Source organism: Vitis vinifera, chromosome 6, assembly GCF_030704535.1.
Source record: "Vitis vinifera cultivar Pinot Noir 40024 chromosome 6, ASM3070453v1".
Lineage (NCBI taxonomy): Eukaryota > Viridiplantae > Streptophyta > Magnoliopsida > Vitales > Vitaceae > Vitis > Vitis vinifera.
The window spans coordinates 10,226,430-10,243,621 of NC_081810.1; positions in this window are offsets into that span (position 1 = coordinate 10,226,430).

Below are 17,192 nucleotides of genomic sequence, written 5' to 3' on the forward strand. Positions count from 1 at the left end.
AACTTTGGTTGCGAAATCAGGGATTTTCACGCTTTATCGCTTCGCAGCCGTTTCGCAGCTGCGAAATGGGGGTTCCTGTGCTGCGAAGTGGCACACGTGTGCCAAAGTCGACTTCGCAGCTGCGAAAATTCTCGTAGAGAATTCCAATGTGTTGCGGAATGGTTTGGCAACAAAGTGCTCTTTTTGCAAAAGTTTTCCTCAGGCTGCGAAGTCTCGCAGAGTCTTGTTTTTGCTCTATTTTTGCTCCAATTTCGCTCCAATTTTTTTTCTTTCAATTTCCTTGCAATTTCTTCCACCTGGGATCATTCAAAAATATTAAAACACACATAAAAACATGATTTAAGATAAAAAAAAATAAGATCAAAAGTATGGAAAAAACTTGGAAAATTACAAAATTTACAAAAATTTTGGACTGTGGTAAAACCACGTCCACCAAACCCCTTTTTGCTTAGGCTTTTTGTGGCTCAAGGAGGTTGATTTCCTCCTTTTTCTGGTTTGAATGGCTCTATGAATGGCTTGAGACGATGTCCATTGACTCTAAAGGTGTCCTTGCCATTGAAATTCAATAATTCCACCACTCCATTAGCAAATACTCGGTGAATAATGAACGGGCCTATCCACCTTGACTTGAGCTTCCCAGGAAAGATATGGAGTCTTGTGTCATACAGTAAAACTCTTTGCCCTTTCTAAAATTCCTTGTTGGAGATTAGTTGATCATGCCACTTCTTCATCTTATGTTTTGCAACTTTGGAATTGATATAAGCATCATTTCTTAATTCCTCCATCTCATTAAGGTCTAGATATCTCTTTTCTCCAGCTCTAATCAAGTCCATGTTCAGCTTCTTTATTGCCCACCAAGCTTTGTATTCAACTTCCACAGGGAGATGACATGCTTTACCATACACAAGACGATAGGGAGACATGCCAAGAATAGTCTTATAAGCTGTTCTATACGCCCACAATGAATCATGAAGCCTAATAGACCAATCTTTTCTGCTGGAATTCACCACTTTCATCAATATATTCTTTATTTCCCTGTTAGCTAGCTCAACTTGCCCGGAAGTCTGAGGATGATAAGGTGTAGCTACCTTATGCTTCACTCCATACTTGGATAACAGAGCTTCAAAAGGTTTGTTGGAAAAATGAGCACCTTCATCACTGATTATGGCTTTGGGCACCCCAAATCTCGAAAAAATGTTCTCTTTAAGAAACTTGAGAACCATCCTGTGGTCATTTTGTTTACAGGGGATTGCCTCAACCCATTTAGAATCATAATCCACCCCCACCAAGATGTAAGAATTACCAAAATACATTGGGAAAGGTCCCATGAAGTCAATGCCCCATACATCAAATAGCTCAACTATTAGAATGGGGTTCATAGGCATTTGATTTCTTTTTGTTAGTTTTCCAAGCCTTTGGCATCTATCACAACTCCTACACATGATGTGGGCATCTTTGAAAAGAGATGGCCAAGTAAACCCTGATTGCAACACCTTCATGGCTGTTTTCTGAGAGGCAAAGTGGCCTCCACATGCATTTTCATGACAATGAGATAGAATCCCTTGCTGCTCATCTTCAGGAACACACTTCCTTATGATCTGATCTGCACAATACTTAAAAAGAAAGGGCTCTTCCCAATAATAAGCATGAATTTTTGCAAAGAAGTGCTTCCTGTCCCGTGCATTCCACTCACTTGGAATTTCACCAGTTACTAAATAATTAGCAATATGAGAATACCAAGGAGTTTTCACTAGAAACATGAGTGATTCTTCAGGAAAATTATCATTAATAGGCAAGGGATGGGAATTATGTGCTATAATTAACCTTGAAAGGTGGTCCACTCCTTTCTTATCTTTGATTTGGAGATCGAATTCTTGTAGCAAAAGAATCCATCTAATCAACCTTGCTTTTGCATCTTGCTTTGTCAATAAATACTTCAAGGCTGAATGATCAGTGAAGACAATGATGAAAGACCCCACTAAATAAGCACGAAATTTGTCCAAAGCAAATACCACAACTAACAATTCTTTCTCTGTAGTTGTGTAGTTCCTTTGAGCTTCATTCAGTGTTTTGCTCGCATAGTAGATCACATAGGGCTTCCCATCATCTCTTTGGCCAAGCACAGCTCCTATAGCAAAGTAACTGGCATCACACATCAGTTCAAAAGGTAGTTGCCAGTTAGGGGCCCTCACTATTGGAGTTGTTGTTAAAAACTTCTTCAGTTGATCAAAACTATTTCGACATCTTTTATCCCATATAAACATAGCATCCTTAGCTAACAGCTCACAAAGAGGTTTTGAAAGACTTGAAAAACCTTTTATAAACCTCCTATAGAACCCTACATGGCCAAGGAACTGCCTTACTCCTTTTACAGTTGTTGGAGATGGTAATTTGACAATAATCTCCACCTTTGCTTTATCAACTTCAATGCCTTTTTCAGAGATGATATGGCCAAGGACAATTCCTTGACGTACCATAAAATGGCATTTCTCCCAGTTGAGCACCAGGTCTTTTTCAATGCATCTGTGAAGAACTGTGATTACTACCAAAAAGTGCTATTTTGTATACCTAATTATAATGGTTTTAAGCACCTTTGATTAGTAATCATATTCATTTAACCCAATTAATTCATTAAGGTCCTTAGTAATTGGTTTTAACCATTTTGTGGCAAGTTTACATGTTTTTATCAGCTTATGAATCAATTCAAGCATGCCAAATGATGGAGGAGCTACTTGGACAAGTTATGGAAAAGCTTTTGGAAGCTCAAATTCATGAAGAACCAAGCTTTGGAGCTCCATAGCCCTTTGCCAAAGTCGTTCAAAGTATGCAAAGAGAAGCAAAGAGGAAAAGCAAGCAAAGTGAAGAGAAGCAAAGAGGACAGCAGCTGCAGTATTCTTTCGCACTTTTGGAGCACTTTCCAAAGTTCATTTTTTACATACTATATACCATTTCAAAGATCTGGAAGTCAAGAATCCAACGCTTCAAACCGTGCATGATTTGGAGTTGAAATGAGGAAGATATGGCCTTCTGAAGCCAACTGCTCCAGGTTATGCGAAATTCGCATAACACCTTCAAAATTCGCATAACCCATGCGTGTTGCGAATTTTCCTCTGCTTTTGTCGACTCCACTTTAGATATTTTCCTTTGTATTTTGTGATGTAATTTCCTTTCTTATCCTTGTAACTAACCAATCACAAGCTTTTGCTTTTGTAAAGACTATATAAGGGGTGGAAATCACCTCTTGAAAGATATAGAAGAGATATTACGTTTAACACTTAGAGAAAATATACAGAGCTCTCTCGTCTCTCTTTTCTCTTTACTATTTTATTTTCTTGGAAGCCAAACAGCCTCTAAGGGCTTTTCCTCAGAGGATGATTGGCTAAAACTTTTAGTTTCTCAAAGTATGGATGTTATGTGATGGCTTGAATGCAATCCCATGGAAATTTCTCGCACCCGGAAGGTAAGGTAGTCGTTTTTCATTAATGGTTCATTAATGCAAAGTTTGGTTTTTATTTCCTTTGGACAACTTCCAACGGCCAATACTTGATAAGCTTTTGGATTTCTATCCATTAGTTATCTCCTACGAGCTATTGGAATGTGAGGTTTTCAATTCCAAGTTTTGCATTAATCCCTTAGAACCAATTTCAATGGCCATTGAAAGGTGAGTTTATCACCTGAAATGACTTTGAGTTGCCAATATTTGGTAAGCTTTTGGCTTTAGACCGTTAGTTATCTCTTACGAGCCATTCAAAGGAAGTCTAAGGTGAATAACCATTGATGAAATTCACTACCATCTATTTTGCCATTTTAAAGGATTCAAACTTGATTTGCTAAATCCATACTGGTTCGGGAAGCAAGCATCACCATAGTTGCAACCCCAACGCGAGGAGCCTATCCTAAGATTTCCAATTTGCATAAGAGCTAGAGCATAGCTATCCTATCTTTGAGAAACTTGTTTTTACACCCTTTCATTTTAGTCTTTAATGTTAGCTTAGATTAGTTTAAATCTTTCTAAAACATTTACATCTTCTTTTAAAGCTAACATCCATAAGAAAATCACCTATTTTCCTAATTTGAATATCACTTGTGTTTGCGAAAACCCTTCCCAGTGAACGATCCTAGAACCACTATGCTATAGTAGCTTGGCTACTTTAGTAATAGTATTTAAGGTATAAATTTTGTTGATACGCCTTTAAAGCTAAGCTACCATGAGTCGAATCAAACTGCTTCTAAATTTATTAAGCATTCCTCAAATGTACCTCCATATACGGTGATGTCATCCATGAAAACCTCCATAATTCGCTCCACCATATCACTGAAAATACTCAACATACATCTTTGAAATGTTGCAGGTGCATTGCATAAACCAAAAGGCATTCTCCTGTAAGCATATGTTCCAAATGGACATGTAAAAGTGGTCTTTTCCTGATCTGCCACATCAATTTCAATCTAAAAATACCCTGAATACCCGTCCAAGAAGCAATAGAACGGATGTCCAGAGACTCTCTCCAGCTCTTGGTCAATAAATGGCAATGGAAAATGATCTTTCCTAGTTACAGCATTCAACTTTCTATAATCAATACACACCCTCCAACCTGAAGTGAGGCGTGTAGTAATTTCTTCTCCTTTTTCATTCTGAACTACTGTGATCCCTGACTTCTTTGGTACCACTTGAGTAGGACTCACCCAAGGGCTATCTGATATAGGGTAAATAATACCTGCTTGAAGTAGCTTCAGCACCTCAGCTCGCACCACCTCTTGTAAATGAGGATTCAATCTTCTTTGAAGTTGACGAATTGGCTTTGCTTCCTCCTCCATATATATATGATGAGTACAAACTAAAGGACTAATGCCTTTCAAGTCGGATATTTGCCATCCCATTGCCTTCTTACACCTCTTGAGAACTTCTATTAAACAATTCTCTTGATGACTGGTCAGAGATGAAGATATCACAACAGGACATTGATTATTTTCTTCAAGATATGTATATTTCAGCTCCACGAGTAGAGGCTTCAGATTGAGTTTTGGAGTCTCTTTTTCAGTAGCTGCCTCTTCTTCTTTATTGAACAAAGGTAGAATCTCTTCTATCCTTCTCCAACTTTGTAGAGTAGCAAGCACATTAGGGGGTTCAGACAAACCTTCCTCAAAATCCACAAGACTTTCATTCAGCTTGTCCTGCATATTTTGATTACAGTGCTCCTCTACTAGAGTGTCAATAATGCACACCTCTTCTGGACCCTCTTCTTCTTTCGGAGTGGTTTGCTTTTTAGACATATAGAAAATATTGAGATCAAGTGTCATGTTGCCAAAAGTGAGTTGCATAAGCCCATTCCTACAGTTGATGATTGCATTTGAAGTAGCAAGAAATGGCCTTCCAAGGATGATAGGAACTAAATTAGCTTCCTTTACAGTAGGATCTGTATCAAGAACAATAAAATCTACTGGATAGTAGAAATTATCCACTTGCACCAAGACATCCTCAATTACCCCCCTTGGAATTTTTACTGATCTATCTGCTAGAGATAGAATGATTGCCGTTGGCTTCAACTCTCCAAGTCCCAATTGCTTGTAGACAGAATATGGAAGCAAATTCACACTTGCTCCCAAGTCTAACAAGGCTTTCTCCACTACCTTCCCTCCAATCATGACTGAAATGGTAGGACTTCCCGGGTCTTTGTACTTCAAAGGAGACTTATATTGTAAGATTGCACTTACTTGCTCAGTCAAGAAGGCTTTCTTATTTACAGTCAACCCTCTTTTGATAGTACATAAGTCCTTTAGGAATTTTTCATACGTTGGAACTTGTTTAATCATATCCAGCAGTGGAATATTGACTTTCACTTGTCTCAATACTTCAAGGATTTCAGCTGCATTTCTAATTCCCTTTTTCCCATGTAATGCTTGAGGAAAAGGAGGAGAAGTTGACTTCTTCAGCATTTCTTCCTTCAGAAGTTCCTTCTCTGGAATTGCATTGATTGTTGAATCAGAGTCCTTCTTCTTTTCACTGATCTCCTTCTCTTTATCTTCCATTTCATCCCCTTTCTTTATCTCTTCTTCTTTCTCAACATGTGGCTTGGGTGTTGGGTGCTCAATTTTTTTACCACTCCTTAGAGTGATCAAGGCTTTGACATCTTTCATTTGTGCTGATTCTCCCTCTTGGCTTTCCACTTCATGGACACCTTTGGGGTTTTGGTGGGGTTGAGAAGGAAATCTTCCATTTTCTTGCACTGTGTTCAAATTTGTAAGCCTTGAAATTGAATATTGGATGTTATCAAACTTTTGGGCTATATCATTTTGCATTCCATCCATCCTTTTATTCAAAGTACTCTCCACTCTGTCAATTCTTTGATTGATTTGAGCATTGGTGGCTTCTTGGTTTCCAACAAAATCTCCCACTACCTTGCTGAGATTAGCCATTGCTTGTTCAAGACTTGAAGATTGTTGAGATGGTTGATCTGGCTGTTGGTACTGAGTTGCTCTGGCCTTCCATGAGAAATTTGGATGATTCCTCCAACTTGAGTTGTAAGTATTTCCATAAGGCGCATTGTTATTGGGCTTGAATTGTCCAACAACATTTGCTTGATCTCTAAACATTTCCCTTTCAGCTGAAATTGCAGGGCATTCCTCCACCAAATGTTCATATGATTGACAATTGGGACACAGCTTCACTTGCACTGGTGTTTCAACAACAGCTTGCACTTCATGAACTTTCTTCAGTTCCAGCTCCTCCAATCTTCTTGTCACAGCTGCCAATTTTGCTTTCATATCATCATCTTCTTTCAAGGTATACATCCCAGCCTTAGCATTAAAAACACTCAATTGAGACTTCATCTTCCCCACTTCTCCTTTGGTTGGTTCATCCCATCCCCTTGAAACATCAGCTACATAGCTCAAGAAATCCATAGCTTCCTCTGGATTTTTGCTCATGAAATCTCCTCCACACATTGTCTCGAGGAGTTGCTTCATTGAGGAAGACATTCCATCATAAAAATAGCTCACCAATAGCCAAGTATCAAAGCCATGGTGAGGGCAAGCATTTATAACTTCCATGTATCTTTCCCAACACTCATAGAATTTCTCATTCTCTTTAGCTGAGAAATTTGAAATTTGCCTTTTCAAGCCATTTGTTCTATGAGTGGGAAAAAATTTCTTAAGGAATTCAGCTTGTAAGTCAGTCCAAGAATGGATACTCCTTGGCCTTAAAGAATTAAGCCAAATTTTGGCCTTATCCTTTAAAGTAAAAGGAAATAACTTAAGCCTCATCAAATCGATTGAAGCTCCTCCCTCTTGGAATGTATTACAAACATCTTCAAATTCCTTGATGTGTGCATAGGGATTCTCACTTTCCATCCCATGGAAAGTTGGTAGAAGTGGAACAAGATACGGTCTGATCACTAGCTGCTCTGTAGGGGGCACTATACGTGATGGTGCACTCATACGAGGTGGATGCATGCGGTCCCTCATTGATCTGAATTCATTGAGATTGTCTTGACAACCTTGGTGACTATGCTAATCTTCAGGTGTAGCTTCCATGATATTCAAGCTCAATTCCAATTCTTTGTTATGAGGTGTATCACACTTAACAAGCCTTCATCCACTGTCTCATATCCACTTTGGCATACACAACTAGTATCTATCTGCAACTTGAATGAAAATAAAGGACAACAAAAGGAAATAGGGCTACAACAACCAAATTAAACTAAGCTGAATTTAAAAGATAAATTTGGATTATGAATAAATAAAGAAAGAATGAGAATTAGTAAAGTGAAAGAAATGTTACCAAACTTGTGATGAAAATCACAAGTGCTCTAAAAATGGTATCACTATAAACTTGACACCTTCCCCGACAACGACGCCATTTGATTCGTGCCCAATTGGTGTCTCAGCTGATTCGTGTCCAGCTGGTGCTCCTTGATTGAGGGAGTAATCAACAAAATTTATAACCTATTACACCATTTACTAGGGTAGCAAAGACAAAGCTACTATAGCATAGTGGCTCTAGGATCGTTCACTGGGAAGGGTTTCCAAATTACAAATGATACCAATTCAAAGTGAATTGGTATTGTTTCATTTCAAGGTTAGCTCAAGAAATAAAATACAAACTTTGATTGGCAAAGATTTAGATTTAAAATGACTACCAAGCAAGTGATGGAAATTACTTAGGAAGAAAACATTCCTTGGAGGGTCAGGTTCACTGGGGAGGTTCCTCATGCAAAAGACATAGCTCAGGTCAGTTGGTTCATTTCCTCGCGTGAGAGAATCAACATATAGTCAATTCTCTAACCGGTGTTGTACAGATACATCCTTTAATTAGATTTCAACTTTAATTCTCTCACTGATGCAACTTGCAATGGTTAAAGCCTCTCACTAAGCCTTAACCATTCAAGGTGATCTTTAACCTTGGACTTCCCTTCTCAAGCTCGCAAGAGATAACTAATGGATGTCTCCTTGGAGTCCAAAAGCTTACCAAGTGTTGGCAATTCCAGAAAATCCTACCTTAAAGTCACCTCCCAGAGGCTCGCAAGGGGTAAACTAGTGCATCTCCTTGGTTGGAGATCACTTGCCTTACCAAGTGTTGGCCCAGGTGACTCTAAGGTGTTTTAAGTTAACTAAAAACATAGAAATCACTAAAGGATTTCACTTCCTCTTCATTGATGGCTGACACCACAAAGCTTTGCATTCTTGCACTTGGAACCTTCCTCGACAACCTTAGCTCCAAGGAACTAGAGGTTTAGTTACTCATTCTCTGGGGAAAATTCCTCAGAGAGTGCATAACTTAGTAAGAAATAAATAATACAAAGTGAGAAGGTAAGGCAAAACAAAGGGCCTGAACTTTACTTGCTTTTCAAAACTTTACAAAGGGTCTCCTCTCCTTCGAACAGGCTCTCGAAGAGTATATATATGAACATAATACAAAACTAATTATTACATAAATATTTTCTCTTTTTACTAACTTAAAAGCTAAGGAATCTTGTAATTGGTGGCTTACAAGGAGTATTTTGGGATTTAGACAACAAAAATCTGATGGAAAATATCTCCCAATGTCGGTAGCAAATATCGGGAAGCATTACGGACCATTTTGCAAGAGAAAATGATGTCTGCGAGATTTCGCAGACACACAAAAGGGTTGCGAAATCACTTCGTAGCAAAAGGTTATTCTCGCAGGGCTGTGAAGTTGGCTTCCATCTTGAGGTTCTCAGCTTCCAGCTTGCGGCATATATCGGGCAACTTCAGGAGGAAATACACCACACTGTACAAAAAGGCTGCGAAATCACTTCGCAACAAAAGGGTGATTTCGCAACACTTTGCAAAATGCTTCCTTCAGCTTGGAGTGATTGACTTGCAATGGCTGTACTTTCTTCGTTTCAACTCTGAATTGTGCACCGTTTGAAGCATTTGATTGTTGACTTCCTGAGCTTTGAAATGGTATATAGCATGCATCAATTGGACTTCAGAAAGTGCTCCTAAAATGGCTGCCACGACTGTCATCAAGAATATGCTTCATGGCAGATTCTCTTTACTTCTTCTCCTTGCACTCCGGATTTACTCTTGGAAAATGACTTCCAAGCTTTGCCCAAGATTCCTCATAATTGTCCTCAATCTTGGATTACTTTGGTGATCAAATTACTAACAGAAACACCAAAACTTACACAAAGTGATTAAAATTGCTTTCAAGGGTCCTTAACATGCCAATTAAGTTAAAAGGCCAAAACTACTACTCAAAAGTGTTTAAAAGGGTTTAATACAGGCTACCAAAAAGCACTTTTTGAGTAGTAATCACACCTCAACAAACTTCTTTAGTGGAGCAAGCCATTGTGAACCTAAGTAAAGTCATGGGTGACTTTGTGGGTGAACAAAAGGCAATGAACTCCCAATTGCACCAAAAGATTGAAAATGTTGAGAGTTCTCAAATTAAGAGAATGGATGGGATGCAAAATGATCTATCTCAGAAGATAGATAATATTCAATACTCCATCTCTAGGCTTACCAACCTCAACACAGTGAACGAGAAAGGAAAGTTTGCCTCTCAACCAAGCCAAAATCCAAAGGGTGTTCATGAAGTTGAAACCCAAGATGGGGAGTCTTCAAAGTTGAGGGAGGTCAAAGCTGTGATCACCTTGAGGAGTGGGAAGGAGGTTGATCAACCCTTGCCTAAGGTGAGGCAAGATGAAGAACTCATGTCAAGGAGAACCTTGGTTAAAGAGAGCAATAACCAAGAAGAGAAGAGTGGGAAGAAAAATGCATCTAAATCAAGCATTGAAGAAGAGCCAAGGATAGTGATTAAAGAGGATATGATGAAGAAACATATGCCTCCCCCTTTTCCTCAAGCTTTACATGGAAAGAAGGGAATACAGAATTCATAAGAAATTCTTAAAGTTTTGAGACAAGTGAAGGTGAATATACCCTTACTTGATATGATCAAGCAAGTCCCCACATATGCAAAATTTTTAAAGGACTTGTGCACGGTCAAGAGAGGGTTAATTGTGACAAAGAAGGCATTCCTCACTGAGCAAGTAAGTGCCATCATTCAGTGTAAGTCTCCAGTTAAGTACAAAGATCAGGGATGTCCCACCATTTCAGTCAACATTGGAGGGACACATGTGGAGAAGGCTTTACTAGACTTGGGGGCAAGTGTGAATTTGCTCCCATACTCTGTGTATAAGCAACTGGGACTTGGAGAATTGAAGCCCACAACCATCACTCTCTGCTTAGCTGATAGGTCAGTCAAAATCCCAAGGGGGATGATAGAGGATGTTCTAGTTCAAGTGGACAAATTCTACTATCCCGTGGATTTTGTGGTGCTTGATACTGATCTCACTGTTAAGGAACCAAATTATGTGCCAATCATCCTTGGGAGACCTTTCCTAGCTACCTCCAATGCCATCATCAATTGTAGGAATGGGGTGATACAGCTCACATTTGGAAATATGACCTTGGAACTAAACATATTCCACCTATGCAAAAGGCATCTTCACCCTGAAGAGGAGGAAGGATTGGAGGAGGTGTGCTTGATCAACACTTTGGTTGAAGAGCATTGTGACAAGAATTTAGAAGAGAACTTGAATGAAAGCCTTGGAGTGCTTGAAGAAGGGTTACCTGAACCCTCTAATGTGTTAGCCATCATGTCTCCTTGGAGGAGAAGGGAAGAGATCTTACCCTTATTCAATGAGGAGGACTCACAAGGAGCAGCTAGGGAGGACCCTCCAAAGCTAGTTTTGAAGCCACTTCCTGTTGATTTGAAGTATGCATATTTGGAGGAAGATGAGCAATGTCCAGTGGTGGTTTCTTCAACTCTCACAAGTGATCAAGAGGATAGTCTTTTGGGAGTCCTCAGAAAATGTAAAAAGGCCATTGGATGGAAAATTTATGATCTGAAAGGGATTAGCCCTTTGGTATGCACCCACCACATCTACATGAAAGATGATGCAAAACCAGTGAGGCAGCCAGCCTCAGAGGAGGTTGAATCCTTACATGCAAGAGGTGGTAAGGGGTGAAGTTCTGAAGCTACTTCAAGCAGGGATCATATATCCCATTTCAGACAGCTTGTGGGTGAGCCCAACCCAAGTAGTCCCAAAGAAATCTGGAATTACTGTGATCCAGAATGAGAAAGGGTAGGAAGTCTCTACACGTCTTACCTCAAGATGGAGGGTGTGTATAGAATACAGGAGGTTGAATTCAGTGACTAGGAAGGACCATTGCCCTTCATGGACCAAGTCCTTGAGAGAGTCTCAGGGCATCCTTTCTACTATTTTTTGGATGGTTACTCAGGGTACTTCCAAATAGAGATTGATTTGGAAGATCAAGAAAAGACAACCTTCACTTGCCCCTTTGGTACTTTTGCCTATAGGAGGATGCCCTTTGGTCTATGTAATGCACCTGCAACTTTCCAAAGATGTATGCTAAGCATCTTCAGTGATATGGTGGAGCGCATCATGGAAGTCTTCATGGATGACATCACTGTATATGGAGGCTCTTATAAGGAGTGTTTATTGCATTTAGAAGCTGTTCTTCAAAGATGTATTGAGAAAGACCTAGTGCTAAATTGGGAGAAGTGCCATTTTATGGTACAACAAGGAATTGTCTTAGGACATATAATCTTCAAGAATGGCATTGAGGTAGATAAGGCAAAGATAGAGCCAATTGTTAAGTTGCCACCTCCCACAAATGTTAAAGGAATTAGCCAATTCCTAGGACATGCCGGGTTCTATAGGAGGTTCATTAAGGATTTCTTAAAAATCTCAAAACCTCTTTGTGAACTCTTGGTAAAGGATGCCAAGTTTGTGTGGGATGAGAAATGTCATAAGAGTTTTGAGGAACTGAAGCAATTCCTCACAACTGCACCAATAGTGAGAGCCCCAAATTGTAAATTACCTTTTGAGGTAATGTGTGATGCAAGTGATCTTACTATGGGGGCTGTTTTGGGGCAAAGAGAATATGGAAAGCCCTATGTGATTTATTATGCAAGCAAAACTTTGAATGAGGCTCAAAGGAACTACACAACTACTGAGAAGGAGTTGTTGGCAGTTGTTTTTGCCTTGGATAAGTTTCGTGCCTATTTGGTAGGGTCCTTTATAGTCGTGTTCACTGACCATTATGCTTTGAAGTAGTTGCTAACCAAGCAAGATGCCAAGGCAAGATTGATAAGATGAATCCTTTTGCTTCAAGAATTCAATCTCCAAATCCGGGATAAAAAGGGAGTAGAAAATGTGGTAGCTGACCACTTGTCAAGACTTGTGATAGCACATGACTCACATGGCCTACCTATTAATGATGACTTCCCTGAGGAGTCTCTTATGTCAATTGAGGTAGCTCCATGGTATTCTCACATTGCAAATTACTTGGTTACTGGAGAAGTTCCAAGTGAGTGGAGTGCCCAAGACAAGAAGCATTTCTTTGCTAAAATCCATGCCTATAATTGGGAGGAGCTTTTTCTCTTCAAATATTGTTCAGATCAAATCATAAGGAAATGTGTTCCTGAACAAGAGCAATCAGGAATTCTATCCCATTGTCATGATAGTGCATGTGGAGGTCATTTTGCTTCCCAGAAAACAACCATGAAAGTGGTCTAATCAGGTTTTTGGTGGCCCTCTCTTTTCAAGGACGCCCATGCTATATGCAAGGGATGTGATCGGTGTCAAAGGCTTGGGAAGGTAACACGCCGGAATATGATGCCCTTGAACCCCATCTTGATAGTGGATGTCTTTGATGTTTGGGGGATAGACTTCATGGGACCATTTCCAATGTCATTTGGACACTCCTACATTTTGGTAGGAGTGGATTATGTCTCTAAGTGGGTAGAAGCAATCCCATGTAGGAGCAATGATCATAAGGTGGTTCTCAAATTTCTCAATGAGAACATCTTTTCAAGGTTTGGAGTGCCTAAGGCCATTATCAGTGATGGAGGAACCCACTTTTGTAACAAGCCTTTTGAGACTCTTCTAGCCAAATATGGGGTCAAGCACAAGGTAGCTACACCTTATCACCCTCAAACAAGTGGCCAAGTTGAGTTAGCCAACCGGGAAATCAAGAATATACTGATGAAGGTGGTGAATGTAAACAGGAAGGATTGGTCTATTAAGCTCCTGGATTCATTATGGGCTTATAGGACCGCTTATAAGACCATTCTTGGAATGTCTCTTTATCGCCTTGTTTATGGCAAAGCGTGCCATCTCCCAGTGGAGGTTGAATATAAAGCATGGTGGGCAATCAAGAAGCTCAACATGGATTTGACAAGAGCCGGGTTAAAGAGATGTTTGGATTTGAACGAATTGGAGGAAATGAGGAATGATGCTTACCTCAATTCAAAAATTGCAAAACAGAGGTTGAAGAAGTGGCATGATCAGTTGGTAAATCAGAAGAATTTTACCAAGGGACAAAGAGTCTTGCTTTATGACTCTAAACTTCATCTTTTTCCGGAAAATTGAAATCAAGGTGGACGGGTCCTTTCATAATTCATGACGTGCAATCAAATGGAGTAGTGGAACTACTCAACTTCAAGAGCACTCGAACTTTCAAAGTGAATGGGCATGGTCTCAAGCCCTATATGGAATCATTTTCCCGAGACAAGGAGGAATTCATCCTCCTTGATCCACCTCTAACATGAAAACACTCAGTTCATGGTTGAACTTTGTCTCTTCAAAGACTAAAAAGTTCATCATCTTTTTGTTTCTTTTTAAGTTGATTTTAGTTTAATCTAGTGTTTTTCTTGTGTTTATACATGTTTTAAGTTTTATTTTTTACATTAATTTCATTCTAATGTGGTTTGAATTGGTTTTTGTGTTAACATGTAGGTAGGAAAGCTTGAAGAATGAAGTTAAGGGGAAAACAAAGGAAAACAGGGGAGAAAAGCCAAGGCCCAGCGAAATTCGCACCACCCAATTCTCTGGTGCGAAATTCACACCACCCTACCCCATTTGTGCGAAATTGCCTTTGTGACCATTTTCCAAAAAGCATGCTCTCGGTCCCTACCCAAAATCTCAGTGCGAAAATGCACAGGAATGCGAACCTTGTGCGAAATTGCCTTTATGACAATTTTCAAAAAAAGCATGCTCTCGGTCTTGGAAAATCTCAGGAATGCGAAAATTTTCGCACTTCACTATTCACCTTCTGCGAAATTCGCATTTGTTCTTTAAAAGCCAATTTCCCTTCTTAAAATCTAAACTTGTTCTTCTTCAATCCTCTTCACACCTCTTTTCTGATCACTCCTTTCCATCCACAAGGTCCTCTCCTTCATCATCTTCCATCCTCAATCCCACCATGGCCGGCCATCTCAAGAGCTTCAACCGCGGTATTTCACTATTCACCACAGTCCGTAAGCTCCATTTTCAGCTCTTTCTCCTCCTTCCACCATCAAAAACCCTTCATTTCTTCACTCAACATTCCAAATCCATCCCTAAACAAAACCCAACCTTGATTTTTCAAAACCAAAACCTCAAGCTAAGGATTCAAAGCCACAGTTTTGTCAAAAGAAACCCATTTCCGCGGCTATGGGAGCTTAGAAATTCTTCATTCTCTTCTTGTAAAGCTCCCATTTCCAAGCTTTCCCTCCATGAAAAACCCCTTTCCTACCTCAACCCGCATTTCCCACCCTCAAAAACCCAAAATTTTTGCCATTTGAAAGAACCACAAATTTTGCATCTTGCACAAGTGAATAGTGCATTGTGCGAAATTCGCACAACACTACTCCACTTGTGCGAAATTCGCACCAACCAATTCTCTAGTGCGAAATTCGCACCACCGTACCCCCTTGTGCGAATTTTTGGGATTTTCACCCTTACCCTCCCCAATCCCAAGCCTCTAAGCCTCATTTCTTTGCTCCTTTATGGCTAAGACCCAAGGAGGCTCTACCTCAGCTCCCCAGAGCAGTCACAAAGCTGCCCCTATGCGGGCCCCGCTAGATGCACCCCCACATTTACCTGATTCTGCCCCTCAGAGCAGATACTATACGAGGAGAGCAGCTGGCACACCTGTGGCCCCTACTCAGATTCCAGCTAGGAGTCCTCTAACAAAGAAGGCCAAGACTTCAGAGCCAGGAGAGTCCTCCAGAGCAGCTTGAGATTCACAGTCTCAGCCTCCTCCCACCAGACGCCCTATCCTCGCCAGCTCGCCCATTGAGGGCAACTCCGATTGCCGAGCAAGAGCATTCCATGATGAGACATATTTTGATCACTATGTTTTGCCACAGCAGCCTGAGTTGGGGGATTCATACAGCCTACTTGAGAGGTACCATCTTGTACCCTTTATGACCCCACCACAATTCTTTTATCCTCGAGTAGCTTTAGACTTTTACCAGTCTATGACTACTCGTGGCGTCCCGACACCCGCCTCGATCCTTTTTACCATTGATGGACGCCAGGGTATTTTGGGGGCTAGACAGATTGCTGAGGCTTTCCATATCCCATATCCACCAGCAGATCCAACTGCATTTAGACGATGGGCCCCACTTTCTAAGTGGGACATGGTTAATATACTATCTCGAGGGACATCTTCAGACAGGATCATTCTGAGGAAGGAGCTTCCCCTAGGGATGCTCCTAGTTGATGTGGTGCTTCGCACCAATCTTTTTCCTCTTCAGCATAGAGTGCAGAGGCGAGGGGCCATTCTAGAGGCATTATTCCGTATCTCTGAGGGCTACTACTTTGGCCCTCATCATTTGATTATGGCTTCCCTCCTCCATTTTGAGGAGAAGGTGCATAAGAGGCGTCTTACGAGGGTAGACACCGTTCTTTTACTTTTCCCTCGGCTGCTATACCATGTTCATGTACATATGGGTTTCCCTACAGACCCTCATTCTGAGACACGCCGCCATTGTCGAGGGAACTTCTCTCTCGACCAATGGAATCAGGTATTGCACCATCAACATTCCCCAGAACTTCCCGAGCCAAGGGAAGTTCCTCCACAGCCCTTACCATCTATATTTGCTCCGTCCACTTCAGCTCCCTCGAAGCCCGTACCAAAGGCAGTGATTCGTGCCCACTTGGTGTCTCAGCTGATTTGTGTCAAGCTGGTGCTCCTTGATTGAGGGAGTAATCAACAAAATTTATAACCTATTACACCATGAACTAGGGTAGCAAAGACAAAGCTACTATAGCATAGTGGCTCTAGGATCGTTCACTGGGATGGGTTTTCACTTCACAAATGATATTAATTCAAAGTTGAATTGGTGCCTTTTCATTTCAAGGTTAGCTTTAAAAGAAAACATAAAGATGTTTGAATGAAAAAGGTTTGGTTTTAAACTAACCAAAAATAGTAACTGATTTTACTTACAAAGAAAAATGTTTCTTGGAGTTTAGATTACTAGGCTCAGGTTCCTCATACAAAAAGGAGAGTTCCGGTCACTTGTTTCTTTTCCTCGCATTGGAGAATTAACATATAGTCAATTCTCTAACCGGTGTTGTACAAATGCTTCCCATTAATGGGTTCAAACACTAAATCCCTCTCACTGATGCATCTTGCAATGGCTCGTGCCTCTCACCTAGCATTTTCCATTCAAGGTGATCTTTAACCTTGGATTACCCGTCAAAAGCTCGCAAGAGATAACTAATGGATGTCTCCTTGGAGTCCAAAAGCTTACCAAGTGTTGGCTATTCTAGAAAATCCTACCTTCAAGTTACCTCCCAAAGGCTCGCAAGAGATAAACTAGTGAATCTCCATGGACGGAGATCACTTGCCTTACCAAGTGTTGGCCCAAG